Below are 15,755 nucleotides of genomic sequence, written 5' to 3'. Positions count from 1 at the left end.
TTCTTTCTTTCTTTCTTTCTTTCTTTCTTTCTTTCTTTCTTTCTTTCTTTCTTTCTTTCTTTCTTTCTTTCTTTCTTTCTTTCTTTCTTTCTTTTCCTTGGCTTGGAAGCTTGAACTCAGGGCCTGGGCTCTCACCCTGCGTTTTTATGCTCAAGGCTAGTGCTTTACCACTGGAGACACAGATCCATTTCTGGCTTCTTGTTGTTGGTTGTGGAGCTTGAACTCAGGGCCTGTGCACTGTTCCTGAGTTCTTTTTGCTCAAGGCTAGTGCTCTACCATGTTAACCTATACCTCTACTTCCAGTTTTCTGGTGGTTAATTGGAGATAAGAGTCTCATGGACTTTCCTGCCTTGGCTGGCTTTGAACTGCTCTCCTCGGATCTTAGACTTCTGAGTTGCTAGGATTAGAGGCATGAGCCATCAGTGTCTGGCACTTCCAGCTTTTTGGTAGTTAATTGGAAACTCACAGAGTTTCCTGCCTGGGGTGGCTTCTAACCAATCAGATCTTAGTCTCCTAAATAGATAGGGTTACAGGCATGAGCCATCAGTAACCAGCTAAAATGTCAACAACTTGTAATCAAGTGCTAAGTGTCTCTGGTCCCTTCCTCCATTCTAAGGATTCCAAACTGAGCAAACTTTATTTCCTACCCTCCAACTGTTGAAGTAATGTTTCCAGGTCAAGACACTGGACCTTATTTCAAAAATCGCTGCTTTAGCTAGATGTGTGTGTGTGTGTGTGTGTGTGTGTGTGTGTGTGTGTGTATTACAATACTCAGGATCAGGGCACTGTCCCTTATCTTCTTTGTTTAATGCTACCACTCTACCACTTGAGCCACAACCCCATTTTTTAAACCTTTTAATGATTAATTGGAAATAAATGTCTCACAGATTTATCTTCCCTGGACTGGGCTTCAAACCATGATCCTCTGATCTCAGCCTCCTGAGTAGCTAGGATTACTAGCATGAGTTCCCAGTACCCAGCGTATCTGGATTCTTGAATTCTCCTTTTATCAATATTTATTTTAGATTTTCTAGTATGGGGATCATTCTCCTGAACAGAAAGCTGGAAGCAAACTAGGAGGAGCTGCTTTTTTTCCGTTGTTTTAAGCCATTTGTATTAGGCAGGAGGGAACGGCAAATTGGTATTCTTTGTAAACCCTTTGTGTGTGCTGGGTTATTGCTTTTTGCTTGTCTGCTTTGGTTTTATCTTTATTATTGGTTCAGAGAATCATCCAGGTAATCCTCATTGCATACCTACAGTCTAAGAATTATGATTTCCATGTTATGAACAAAGAATTTGAGGCTCAGAATGGTTAGGAAAGCTGTTCCAGGCCATACAGCCGGCACTTACAGAGGTCCCTCCTTAAGTCTTTCTCTGTTCTCATTACTCAGATTGTGCCTGTCCACCCCTTCCCCCACAAGGCCTTTTGTGGTGGTGTCTTTAGCTCGTTCTAAACCCAGCCTTCCAGATATTATGCTTAAAGGTCTGCGTCTCTCCTTTGTATGCATCCTGTGTGAGCAACTTCCTTCACATCAGAGTCCTTTGCAATTGTTAGAATTTCATTTTGAAAATCAGCCTTCCAAGCTCTCTTCCCTGAACCAATCAGTTCATAGGATCAGCACTCTCTCTCTCCTCTCTCTCTCTCTTTCTCTCTCTCTCTCTTTCTCTCTCTGCTTCTCTGAAGGCTTTGCAGTCTGTCTTTGTAAAAAGTTAGGTACGTGTCAGTCCATGTCTGCCCCTTTGTCCATGATCGGTGTGAATTTTGCGGCAATCTGGCTAGGATTTCTCAAGCTTCCTCCTCCCATTCCTTCTCCGAGTCAGCCATCTTAGTTGGAGCAGAATTAGCTTCTAAATACATGCCGCCCTACCCTAACCTGCCTCCCTACTTTCTGAGAGATTACATTGCTGAAGAGAGCCATGAATGGATTGCAATGTGTTCATTACTTTTACCTGAATGATGGCTCATGCAACGAAAAGTCATAAGTAAAATTGGTGAGGGAAATTAGACAGAGACAGGACCAGATTTCTTTAGGAATTATTATTATTGTTGTCATTGTTTTAAATAAGAATTTCAATTGTACGACAGTTTACACAGAGACTTGCTTGGATCTTTCTCTGAGCATGCTCGTGTAATTACAAATGTGTTCAACTCTTAAGCAAGAATTACTTTGTGGTGTAGGCCTGTAATCTCAATTACTTTGGAGCTAGAAGTAGGAGGATTAATAATTTGAGACCAGGCAAAGTTTGCATCTCAAAAACAAGTGGTTGAATGCCTGCCTAGCAAGAATATAGCCCCAAGTTCAAACCCCGGTACTGTGTATGCCCCCAAAAAACTGAGCAAGGAGAGACTCCTCCTTTTACTTTAAAAGTCCAAAGAGCTGGTGGGGGAGCACTGAAATCGGAGAGGAGTTGATCTCAGAGGTGGAGGATGACAAAGCATGAAGAATTCTTCTAAGACATAAAGAATACAGCAGGTTCCTTTTCTCCAAAGGATGAAGGAGGCTCCCCTCTCCTGGGAGTGGTGAGGTGAATGCTGGGAGCCTGGCCGGCCATCCTTCTCTGTAAACACACATCTTAGCCTTGACAGGAGGGCAAAGGAGAGCTTTCCAGTCAGGACTTCCCTGGCCTCCATCTCCTATCCATGTTTAACAGGAAAAGAGTGGCAGCCTGCATGTCTTCCCTAACCTGAAACTCTGACTTGAATTTCAGGCAGCACAACAGTTGTTTTTAGGGAAAAAAAAATCCAACCAGCTCAGAGGTGATGCGGGTGACAGGGCTGTAATTATCACCTATTCCTTAGCACCTAGAAGAGTGTGGAGAAGATGCTGTCAGCTCTGAGCTTTGTGTGGGGGAGCTGAAGCCCCCCCACCTCTGCTCAGAACATTTGACACAGACAGACAGCTGTGGGACTGGTGTGGGGTTGGGATGGGGGTGGTGGGGGTGGCAGGGACGGGGGGGGGCTGGGGGGGCTGGGGCTGTCACCTCCTCTTGTTCTCCTCTCCCTTTCTGTTTAGATTGAGGCAGTGGGCTGAGAGGTCTTGAAAGTATTCCCATCCATGGACAGAATTTTCTAGTATCCAGCCAGACTTCTGTTGAGAATCTCATCAGGGTGTGAGATCTGGCAAAACATAACAAAGAGGAAAGCAATCCACAGGTATTCATTTAAAATGAACTGGTCTTTATTGATTGGTCTGAAACCCTGGTGGGCAAGATGGAGGGGTGTGACCCCCAGAGGGCGCCAGAGGGACTGCATGCTACAAGGTTGCTGAAGGAGTCCAGGAGAGTTAGAGGGAAGAGAGGGTGTGTGTGTGTGTGTGTGTGTGTGTGTGTGTGTGTGTGTGTGTGTGTGTGTGTGTGTGTGTGTGTGTGTGTGTGTGTTTGGGAAGGGGGGTGGTTTATGCCACCTGATTCTGCTTCTTCCAGGACTGGTGGGTGTGGGCATACATTCTCTAGCTATTGAGTGACACCTTGGAAAGTTTTTAGGAAGGCTGAATGAGATGGCAGATTTAAGATTAAGAGAACCGAGACCAACCTGGGAAGAGATGCCAAGAACGTCACTTCAGTGATAATACACCGAAGTTAAGTGGATTGTCTATACACGGAAGCATTGGTGCATGTGCCAGCAGCCCTTTTCATATGTATATTAAGTCCCCTTATAATAAATAAAATCCAGATTCAGCAAAGCTCCCCTCCCCCTACCATTTTGACAGAGTTCATCCTGTTAGATGTTTATCAAGTACTAAGTAATCATTCAACCTAGTACCAGGCAGTTGCTGAGGGTACTAAGGTGTCTGGCACACCATCATTCCTCTCAGGGAGCTCACAGACCCTCAGCTACAGATGGACCACAGTATGTGTGATCTGTACTGGGACTGAGTTTTGCCATGAGTTCTATGGAGTCAGAAAGCGGGCCGAGGGTCAGGGAGACTCCAATGAGGAAGGAATAATTGACCAGAGAACTAGAAACACCATCAGTTGGACAGGTGGATTGACCGTTGCGCATACAGAGCAAAGAGAAGGTGTGAAAATCTAGGGGAAAGAAATGATTTGAAGTAGCCGGAAAATTGTATGTAATTTCTTGTTCCACACATTGGAAGGAAGGAAGGAAGGAAGAAGGAAGGAAAGAGGGAAAGAAGAAAAGAATAAAGGAGAGATGGAAGGAAGAAAAGAGGAAAGAAAGGAAGAAGAGAATGAGAGAGGAAGAAAGGATATGAAAGAGGAGTCAGGGTGGCCTAGAGTATAAAAGTTCATCGAATGGCTAGGCATGTTGAGGGAGGGTCTTGCTTTGAGGCCCAGTGGATCTTAAACTCCCAATTCTCCTGCTTCTTCGTCTCAAGTGTTAACATCACAGGCACGTGTCACCGCATCTGGCTAAATGGTCTTCTTATACTTTAGCATGCCCCCAATCCTTTGGATGCCAAGAAAGCACAATGGAAAGGCATCTTCTCGATGCATAATGGCATTTAAATGGTTTCCTAGAATAAATACATCAACCCACATAAAATACAGTATAAACAAGGGAACATTACCGTGGCTGCTACCTACTGAGTGAGAAAGCTGTTGCCAAAATGTGGTCATGATTGGATGGCAGCTGGAGCTGAGTTAAAGGCAATTGGGATGAGGAAGAGGAGACAAATGAGGAGCACTCAAAGGTGTAAGAGTGAGCGGCCATCTTCCCATTCAGGCCCTCTAGGGGTACAGGCAGGTCACCCTGACCACAGTAAGTTCTTAAACAATTTAGAAGAATTCCTTCTTTTGATTTCTAAAATAGGAATTATTCTATGTTGTAGGAAAGCTTACTGACTTTTAGAATTCATCATTTTTCTTTACCTGCTTAAAAATACTAGGCACAGATAATTACATTTGTAAAAATGTTTAGCTTAGTAGCTTTATGAAAAGGAAACTGGCCAACTTTTTTTCTGGTGTAATTGATCTTTGTAAATGTTTATCTGGTGTAGAGTGAGCTTAATAATTTATATTATCTACTGCAGATACGCATTCCCTCTCAATTTTCAAATGCATTTACATAATATATCAATATTGACTTCTGAGTAAATATTGCGTATACTCCTTTACTGGTTTACATTGAGTAAAAGCGTATTTTGTACTGGTGCTGGGGCTTGAACTCACAGTGTTGTTGCTCTTACTTGGCTTTTTCTTTTTTTTTTTTTAACCTCAAGGCTGGTGCTCTACCACTTGAGCCACCCCCTCTACTTCAGCGTATGAACATTTTGATATTCTCCATACTTGTAAATGCCCTCAACTTCTCTCTTGATCTTCCTTTAGCTGTATCTTACAGTATTTATATATGTCTTCTTCATTACGTTCTAGCTAGCGCTCTGTATTTATTTTCATTTTCTTAATCTAAGAGTCATTTAAAAAATTATTTTTTTTCCTAATGTGAGATTTTAACATTTGTGCTTAATTATTCATTTCCAGTTGAGGTGCAATATGACTAGAAAAAGGGAATTTTGTACTGTTTTGCTTTGAACTTCAACCTTTTTTTTCTTGTTTGGAGAGTTCAGAGTTTAAAATATATAAACTGTATGTTCTTACTAAGTCATGGACATTTGGTCTTCTGTAAGCAAAACTTTATCCATTTAGTATTTGATATTAGGGATGAATGAAAATCTTTTTACTACAGATTTGTTTTTGCTTATTTCCCCTTTGACTTATTATTTTTTTCCTTTATCAGTATTGACATTGTGCTATTTTGTGCATAGGTAATTATAGCTTATAAAATTTCACTCTGACTTGTACCTGTTAGCCTGTCTCCCTTGATGCTTTGCGTCTGTATCCAGCCCATCTGAGATTCTGAGACTGACATTTTATATTTTGGTGCATATGTTTGGTAGATGGTACTGTTCTGTCCTTGTGTTTTCAGCCCTTCCAAATCCCCTTCTTTTAGGGGTATGTGGGGGGGGGCTTTTATATGCAGCACAGTTGATTTATCTTTGTGATATCATCTAAAGTCTTTTAAAAAGTGAGTTTAACTTGTTACTGTGCATTTACATGGCAATTGCATGTGGTCTTTATTCTGTCCTTGATTAATGTTATTCCCTGTGTTTCAGTATTTTAAGAAAATTGCTATGTGAAAATTTTCTTTCCTTCCCTTGGCTATGTAATTTGGATGGTTTGTATTTTTCTGACAGTTATCTTAATAACTATAACTTTATGTAATACGCTTAAATCCCCATTTCTTTGGACAGTATCAGCTAATTTTCTATACAATACATCCCATCCTCTATTTCTTTAGATAATAGGTAGTAATTTCTCTCATATCTTGGTTCAATGCTTTTTCTTTCTGAGATAATTACCTCATTACTGTCTTTTAAAAAAATCCTGGTGAAATATTTTGTCACAATTTATTCTGCTCTGTGAAAACATTCAGCTCTGAACTCTTATTCTACTATTGATTTTGCTCCCCCCCCTCATTTCTTCTCTCCTTTTTCTTTTTCTCTCTTGGTGCACACATTCTGCTGCTTCCTTTTCCAATACTGACTTTAGGAGGAAGAAGCATTTTCCCAGAGCAGCTCTTTGCAGCCGAGTTGTACATGGAGGCCAGGGCTGCTTTCCACGCTCCTGGAATTCCCAATAGGGCACAGTGGCTTGCAGGGCAGTACATTAGGTTCCACATCTCTCCAGCAGGTGAGTGGAGAGGCAGATGTGTGACTGTGCGCAAGGTAAAGCATATATTCTTGATTCAGCCTCTCCGTTCATGGTATTCAGTGCAAGCAAACTTCCTGCCACCAACCTTCGGACTGTGTTCCTATTTCCAAAGTCACAAGGTTTAACTTTAAAATAGTTTACACCTCAAGGAAGGCTTCTTGTCTTCTGGAAATGTATTTTGAAAATGTGTTCTGAATTCTGCCTTCAGGGCTGCTTCTCTGTGCTTCAATGCGACCTTCATGATTGGACTTTCTGTGTTTATCTGGAAGCTGGAAGTTTCAGGTCTTTCTTCTGAAGCTCGAGTTTGTGTTCCTGCCTTTCCTTTTACTTCATGCTTGGAGGTGATTTTTTAAGGGAGAAACACTGGCTTCATGTTCTAGTCTAGCCTAGCTGACAGGTGACGGCTGTGATGGTGTCATGGCTGGTAACATTTTGTGGACAGGCAGTGATCACAACAAAGGATGGTTCTGTTTGGAGGCAGAGCAATGGCAGCCAGGAGGATCTGAGTGTCAGGGTTTGTAGAGATGGGCGGTGACTCGGTAAGGATGAAATGATCGTGGATCTCAGCTCCTGATACCGAGCTGCAGGGGTGGGGGGCTGAGAAAGCAGCTCTGATTCGGCCTCAGAGGACTGAGAATTGCATCTGTACCTGGCAGGGACCCCGTGACGTCCACGATGGTCAGTACCCAGGGTGGGTAAGGGAGCTCAATGGTGTTCATGAATGGAGAGTCTGGGGGTTCTAGAGAGGGCAAACCTCCTGATTTCCAGCCAGGTTCCTCTCTTTCCCCTTCCTCACAGACTTGCCTAGGAGCCTTTGATCTTTTGCTCAGCCTCTCTGGTAGAGACTAATTGTGGTGCTCTGCACTCTCAGCCCTGGGCTGTGCACTGCTGCTCCCTGCATGTGGACATCTTCTGCCAGCTCCATTCCCAGCCCCAGCCAAGCACTCTCCTCTCCCCCCCCCCTCTGCTTCCCCTTCCCCATCTCAGAAGCCAGTCCTCTGCACCCTTCCCCATTCCCTCCTTCACTTGTCTAATCCAGTAACTTCACCTTGAACTTCCTTTACAGCCCCTATGTATCCCTGCATTTTAAAAACCAGTATGCTTCTTCCTTAGCATCTTCTCTTCCTAGTCTTACATACGGTTCTCTTCTCCTGTGTTTTCTTGTGAGGGACCCCTACTTAGGTTGATTGTGGCACCCTAGTATCGACCCTCCGGCTCCCCCAGGAATTCTTTATTTGTCAAAGCATCAGTCCTGATGTGGAAATCCTCTCCTTAGCCATAGGTCTGTCTCCTCCCTCTGCTGGTAAATGTGCAAGGGTGGGTGGGGACGGATCTACCTGTCAGGCTGTGACCTGTCTGATGACTACTCCCTGGACCTGAACACAGGACATTTTACAGGAGTTGAAAGAGGAGCAGCTGGTGAGGATGACACTCTGAGAGTTCATTGACAGAATGGAGTGGACTGTCAGAAAAAGCTCCTTGAGGTCAAGAATGCCTTGATTTTTCTCCTCCTCCCCGGGAGTTGTTTGATTCCGACGCTGACACCTTTGTTCAGGCTCAGCTTCCCCAAAGAGAAATCACCACTTTGAAGCCGTGTTCTCAAAGTGTGTCTCTACAGAGGATCCATCTGGTGCTAATCCAGCCACGGCCCCCTCTAGAAGCCTGCTGTGCTCAAAACGCTGATTGTTCAGGCTCAAATAATTAATTGTGATGTTTACTTCAAACGGATGAATATGAAATTGTTCAACATGCCCTGCGACTTGCCAGGAAAGGGAGAGGAACCCGCGGGGACAGGGAGCTGGGTCTCACACACTGCACTGTGGCCCGTCCACCTGTTAAAGTCAGATGGGAGTCCTCGGCAGACACCTTGGTCTGAAGTTCCCAGGTGGGGGTGGGTGGAGCAGCTGGTATGTTGCCAGGAGTCAGAGTGTGGGCTACACACACAGCTGGGAACAAATAACCTATTAATAAGAGCTAAAAATGATTTATTACATTAAAAATTACAGCGGATATGTATTATACATAATGCATATATATAAAGTTACACCTTATAGTATAACTGTCTTCTAATAGCCTCCTTGAGTGAAAGAGAAAGAGCTAGAGATTGCACTGGTATGAAGGTCTTGGGTTAGTAGCATCTGTCCTGGGGAATCCTGCAGAAGCTGCTGGGAATAGCTGCTCCAGTCCAAACTCCTAGTAAAGATGGAGCTTCTATACATCCTGGACATACCCACCCAGCTTCTGCTGGAGAGCAGACTGGGTGGTGGACTTCCCAGCCTCAGATGGCATGGAAAGCCCTAGCCCATGTTGAGCTGCTCATGGTCCCACTCATTGCCTTGGTATCCCTTCTGGAGAGACAGGATCTCTCTTACACCTGCCCTGTGTTGATATCATTTCAGCTTCCCTCACTGTTTCTCTGTGACATACAACTAGTGTGTGTGTGTGTGTGTGTGTGTGTGTGTGTGTGTGTGTGTGTCCATGCACACGTGTGTTGGGACTGCAAGGAACTGAAGAGCCTCGAGATGAATCTCTTTCCAAAAGTTAGCCTTCACTCTCTGAGTGAATTATCCAATGGCTGGGATAATTCTGAGACGTGTATGTTGTACCATTTTCTGGAATCGTCCAGGAACGTTAAGATCTAGTCGCCCCACAAGGAAGCTGGGTGTGAATGCCCACTTTATTGCCTGCCTTGCTCTGTATTCCTCAGAAATCCTTGGCTGTGAACCCTTGGCTCAGAAGATGCTACTGGAGGAACCCAAAGCAATCAGCCTAAACTGCCAAAGTGAAAGACCATTAAAACAAACAGGGAGATGGAAGATTTATTAATGTGAAGACTCAGCCCTGTAAAGCGTCCATTTGTTCTCCATTAATCTTTATGTTCAGTGCAATTTTAATCAGGATCCCAGTAGGCTATTTCCAAAATTTGACAAAATGATTCTGGGAAGTCAGACTAAGGGGCAGAAGCAGTTAAAAACGATTTGGGGAAAGAAGAACTTAAAAGGGAGACTTGTTTGGCCATGTAGGAAAATGACTTGTGAGTTCTCAAAACTAAGCCACCAGGTACAGGAATGACTGGACAAAGACAGAAGAAAGAAGATGAGACAGCCCAGGGACAGGAATACACGTGTGGTGGACGCAGCCACATAAGCCAACGGGAAGGGAGAGACCGGGGTGGGTGGAGGAACGCGGATTCATCTCCATTTCTACAGTCACCAGGCAGAGGGAATAGGGTTGGATTTCAGGAGGAAAAAGCATCAGATAAAGCCAGCTGACTAGAATGCCAAGGTGTGCCCAGCTCTCAGCTCTGCGGGATGCTCTTTGAAAAACAGGTGCCACTTGCTTCTTGGCAGAGGCCTTGGAGTTGGTTTCTTAATCAATATTTCAGCCAGGGTGCTGAATACTAAGTGACAAGGCACTTAGCACTTGTGTGACTTCACAGAGAACCCTGGACAGCAGGAGTTCCTTCTGGACAGGGATGTATCTAGAAAAATAACAGCCAGTGAGGATGTGAAGGGCAAGTTCCCAATTCACGGAGAAGCACTGAGAAGCAGGGCTCTTTGTGTCCAATATCTGGCCAGCTGACGCCCAGGACACAGAGTAACAAGAGACTTCCACGAAGCAGGATTCTCACTAGAAGATGTTAGTCATTCCACACAGCCAGGGGTGCACACTGACACTCAGGACTCAGCACAATGCCCACAATGCTGCTGTGGCATTCCCCGCGCGGCTGCGTGTAGGCCCTGGAAGCCTGGCTTCCTGTGTCCTGTCCTTCTAACGGGTGGCAGTCCCCTGCTTCCCAGCCTGTGCACACAGCTTCTCCCTTTCTATCACACAGTCTGTAATTAAAGCAGCACCTTCAGGAATAAACATGCACCTCTGGGCTCCAATCTTTCTCATTAGGGACCAGCAGAGATGCCAATGAATGAATCATGCTGGCCAGCATATGGCTGTGTGCAGACCTGGGTTAAAGCGCCCTATCCTTCAGGATCCTCCATAGACCCAGAATGGGTGTCATGCAGGGAGTTGTGCTTTACCAAGAGTCATTCTGATGTCAAGGTTCTCCAGGTTCTGATTTCTATAGGGCCAGGCCCCCCGTGGTATGTTCCTCCTGTGTCCATTCCTATAGTCCCTTTCAGTGATTACTCCTTCTTTTGTGGCTCCCTGTGTTTTTCCTTGAACCTCTCAAAGTAAAACCTCTTCAGTGAAGCCTTCCCAGACTACCTTCGTGCAGTGCAGAATTCTGACATCTTTATGCTTGGCCTGAGATGTCTTCTAGCCCAGATTCCATTCACGGTATGCTACTCTCAGGTTACAGTTTTTGATCCTTTTTCTCTAGAGACAAGAAAGCCCCTCCATTGGCTTTTCCTGAAAGCTGGAATAAGTTTTAAGCATTTACAGATAACAATAGCAGCAGCAGTTTTACATTTGTGCTTTCCAGGGCAGGTTGGGCCAAATGCTTTCTATACAGACCAATATAGAAGAGATTAAAATACCAAAATATCTTGGAAGTGGTGTTGTTTTCACGACTCTGTATGTAGACAGCCAGCTCCATAAAGCAGAAGAGGAATTGCTGCTTTATGGCTATCATGATACCCTCCACAAAGTATATCTCAATTTGTGATTGTTTGCTGATCTCTTCCTATAACTAGGAGAGTCAGAGGAAACGCTCTCTGGTCAAAGGTAAAGACCATCGAAACCTTGGTCCACAGGGCCTTAGGGAAGTGATGCCATCCAGTTCCCACCATTGGTCAGGCCAGGCAGGTGAGGACCAATTGTTCTTCCTTAAAGGGCCTCAGTGTAGGAGCCTCAAACACCTGGATTCCAGTCTTAATCCAGGTACGGGACTTCCTCCTATCCAGCCAAAGTTTCTGCCTCTGTCAACTCTGAAGAGTGCCTCCTGTCCTGGCATAGCTACCAGCTCATCAAAGAAGATTTGAATTTATTTAGTTATTTACAGTGAATTTATTTATCTGAATGAGCTTGAATGATTTTACTGAATTTATCACCTATGCTGGAGAAAAGCAAGCAATGAGGTTCTTATCACTTGCATTTTAAAAGAGAAATCCACAGTTATTTTTAGGTTTTGCTTTTTATTTCCTTATTTATTTACTGTTATTATTAATAATTTTTTTGGTGGTACTGGGGTTTGGAACTCAGGGCCTCGAGCAAGCTTGAGAGGCAGATGTTCTACTGCTTAAGTCATGCCCCTAACCTTGAATTTCCTCTGATTACTTAAAAAGTACTTGAAAAGGTGATGGGCATGGGGGGTTACAGTTACTTAAGTAAGGCAATCAATACATTTGTTTTTAATCATTGTTACCCTATCCCTCTATATCTCCCACCTGCCCCTTCCTATTCCCCCCCAAGTTGTAATGTTCATATCCAACATAGTGGCAAAGGAGTAACAATGTTGCTGTGTCTTCTGATTACTTTTGAGATAGGATCTTACTTCCCCTCTGGGTGTGTGTCTGAGTCACATCTACTTTAGGCTGGGATAATAGGCAGGTACCACCACATCCAGCTTCTCTTTACTGAGATGGAGTCTCATGGACTTTCCTGCCTGGGCGGAGCTAGAACCATGAACCTCTTGTTCTTAGCCTCCTAAACAACTAGTATGACAGGTATGTGTCATCTACTAGTACCTGGCTTAGAGTTGTTATTTTTTTCTTTTTCTCAAGGCTAGCATTCTACCACTTGAGCCACAGCACCACGTCTGTCTTTTCTGAGCAGTTTATTGGAGCTAAGAGTCTCATCGATTTTCCTGCCTGGGCTGGCTTTGAACTGTGACCCTTAGATTTCAGCTCCTAAGTAGTTAGGATTACAGGCATGAGCCACTGGCCCACTTTAAAGAACTTTTACTAAGCCTCATGATAGAATTTCAGTCTAAGAGGCCGATGGGCACAAAAAGAGGGAGCGCTGCACTAAGATCACCCAAAGATATCTACAAGTGTGCCTGAGTGTTTTCTCAGTCTGCCTACAAGGCCTAGCACTCAGGGTCAGCACAGAGGAGGGCAGAGGAGAAATGGCAGCCTCGTGTCATGCTGGGCATGTTACTGGTGTCCGGTCAGGGCAGGAAGCTCCCTGGTGCTCTGCCAGTCTCCAGGGTCATTGCACAAAAGGTCATTGCACCTGTATGGAGAATTTTCCAGCTTTTAATGAGGCTGCCAAGGCAGCATGTCGGTAAAGTTCACCCTCTAATCCCCAATTAAGGCTCTGGGCCTTAGCTGCATCCGGCATCTGGTTGCCGATGGCTACGGGATTGTGTTGCTAACCTTCTTTCTCTCACACTGTACAATTTCCAGGGGGAGGGAATCTTTCCCTCAAGATGACATCTCAACGCTGGCATGGATGTGTATGGGGAACCTCTGTGGGCTTCCAGCAGTCCTTGGGTTCCTCCCCTGTGCCTTCCTGAGTCCCCACCCTGAGACTATCGATAAAGAGCCTACCCTGCACACAGAACCAGATGAGAGGGAGCGAGGGAGCGAGCGAGCGGACGGTGTATCAGGGTATGACTGGGTCCTGTCCCGCACATAGGGAGGAGAGAGCTCCGGTCACCCAGGTCCTTTGCATGTCCTTTCCCACCTCTCTGCTGATGTGACAGGAATTCCCAGGGGCCTGAGCTGAGGACCAGCGGAGATGACCGGGCTGCTGTGAAACACGACTATAATCGCTATTACAATAATGGTGGCTGGTGTTCTACCATTTAAACCACACCTCCAGTCCAGTGTCTGAAATGGAGCCAACAACCCACACTCTTTTTTTTTTTTGTCGGTCATGGGGCCTGAACTCTGGGCCTGGGCACTGACCCTCAGCTCTTCAGCTCAAGGCTAGCACTCTACCACTTGAGCCACAGCACCACTTCTGGCCTTTTCTGCTTATGTGGTGCTGAGGAATAGAACCCATGGCCTCACGCATGCAAGGCAAGCACTCTTCCACTGAGCCAGCCCTAACCAGCACTTATTAGATGCAGAACATTCTCTTTTATATAAAAGGAGTAAGTTCAGATACTGTCTGGCAATAGTCATCTCATTTGATCTTCACAACAATCCTGCCCCATATAGGACATTATCCCTATGGCATTGAATGGACAAGTCTATCCACAATTATATTGGGTGAAATTGCTGCTTTTGTATGAAGAAAATAAAGAAGTATCCACTTCCCATGGCTCAGTCTAATTATTAGGTAGCCAGAATTCCAAAATTCCTGCCCCTCTCCCCTGACACTAAAGTAAAGCTTTGCTGTTTTTGGAAGGTTTTTGGAAGTTAAATGATTTTTTTAAATAGAATTTTCAGGTGCTGGTGGCTCCACGCCTGTAATCCTAGCTACTCAGGAGGCTAAGATCTGAGGATTGATATTCAAAGCCAGTTGAGACAGGAAAGCCTATGATACTCTTATCTCCAATTAACCCTTGAGCAAAAAGGCTCAGGAAGAGCATGAGGCCTTGAGTTCAAGCCCCAGTACCAGCACAAAAAAAAAGAAAAGAAAAAGGGATTGGTGCCATGCAGACTAAAATACAAGCCCCACAGACCTTCTTCCTCAAATATGGGAGTCGTTCTTTTCTGCATTGTCTAGTGAGGCTTTCCTGAGGGCCATAGGGAAGAAACAAACAGCCCAGATGCTAGGCTTATAATAAACACAACACCATAGTCAAATAGGCAGGTCCAAAGCAGAAAGATACAATGTCTGAAGAGGTAGGGGCTGCCATAGAGTTTTGTCTTTGAGATGATCCAGAAAGGAGACAGAGGCCCCTGAGGGGTGAAAGAAGCAGGCTGAGGTCTTACCACATGCTTCTTCTAGGTTCAGAAGCACACATCTCTCAGCAGAGCCAGATTCCTGATTTGGGGTGCATGATTTGGCTTTGATTTCAACAAGCAGGTGAGCTTGTCTAGACTTACAACACCAAAAAGGTGTATTCATTCTCCAGCAGCTGATGTAGAGAGAGAAGTCAGCCTCAGGCGCAAAGAATGTTCTTCTATTTTAACCTCTATGTGACCTGGTCCCTCCTTCATTATGCTCTGATTTCATGTGGCTAAAGAAACCAAGTCAAGAGTCTGCACCCAATCTGGGGGTTGATGCCAGATCGTTTTCTTGTCCTTCCAGTCTAGAGTCCAGCAGAGTGCCTGGCTCATGGCTGTACTCAGGAACATGGACAAAAACGTCGATAAGAGTTCAAATTGTGGAGTTAGACTAGAGGTAGCTGCCCATGCCCCCATTCCATGGGCATTCTGTCTTGCAATGACAGCATTCCCATGGCCACCTTCAAAATAGACATCAGTGAGTCAAGGCTATTGCAAGTTTATGTGTGTGGTCTGAACAGCTTCCCTCTCTGGACAGCCCTCAGACCCCTGTTGTTTGGCCTCTACATGACAGAGAAGCCAGTTCTCTCCAATGTGTCTGCCTTCACCACTTCATGAAGGAGGACCGTGAAGATATTTTGTGGCTAGAATGCTTGCTGTGATGACGTTCATGTGTTGGGGAAGCTGTGTTGATCTCTCCAACAAGGATAAATGGGAACTTCTCTGTCCCTCTGTGCTTTTGTAGACTTTAACCATCCCAAAGTGGTAATATTAGAATCACCTGAAAGGTTGATCCTTTCCCCCTCTGCCTCCCCACCCCAAGACATTCCAATTGAGTTGCTTTGTATTATAGTCTGGGCATCAGGATTGTCAAAAGTTCTCTAGGTATTTCAAATAGGAAGCCATGCCTGAGAACTTCTGCATTCAAACACCAGCTCTATTGTCTGTCCATCACCCGACACAGATGTCTGTATCCAAGGGATATTTGTTGAATGATAGGTGGGGAATGAATGAATGAATGAATGATGAGATCTCTACCCAGGAACCCACAGCAGAATAACCTGGCAATGCTTTACAAAAACTTTGAGCAAAGGTTTTATAAAACCTTTTGCTTTCATCCCTACTTTCCTCCTCTGCCACTCGTGATTTCAGATTCAGCTTCTCTGGGCTGTAGTTGGGGTTTGTGTGCTTTGAAAGAATCTCGCCAGATGATTTTGAGAGGCAGGTCTGGAGAAATAAAACGAATGAGTAAGTAAATGAATACTCGATCTGAGTGAATAAGAGTTTCAG

Source organism: Dipodomys ordii, unplaced genomic scaffold (assembly GCF_000151885.1).
Source record: "Dipodomys ordii isolate 6190 unplaced genomic scaffold, Dord_2.0 Scaffold10, whole genome shotgun sequence".
In the NCBI taxonomy this organism is placed as follows: Eukaryota; Metazoa; Chordata; class Mammalia; order Rodentia; family Heteromyidae; genus Dipodomys; species Dipodomys ordii.
Note: the sequence above shows the minus strand (reverse complement) of the source record.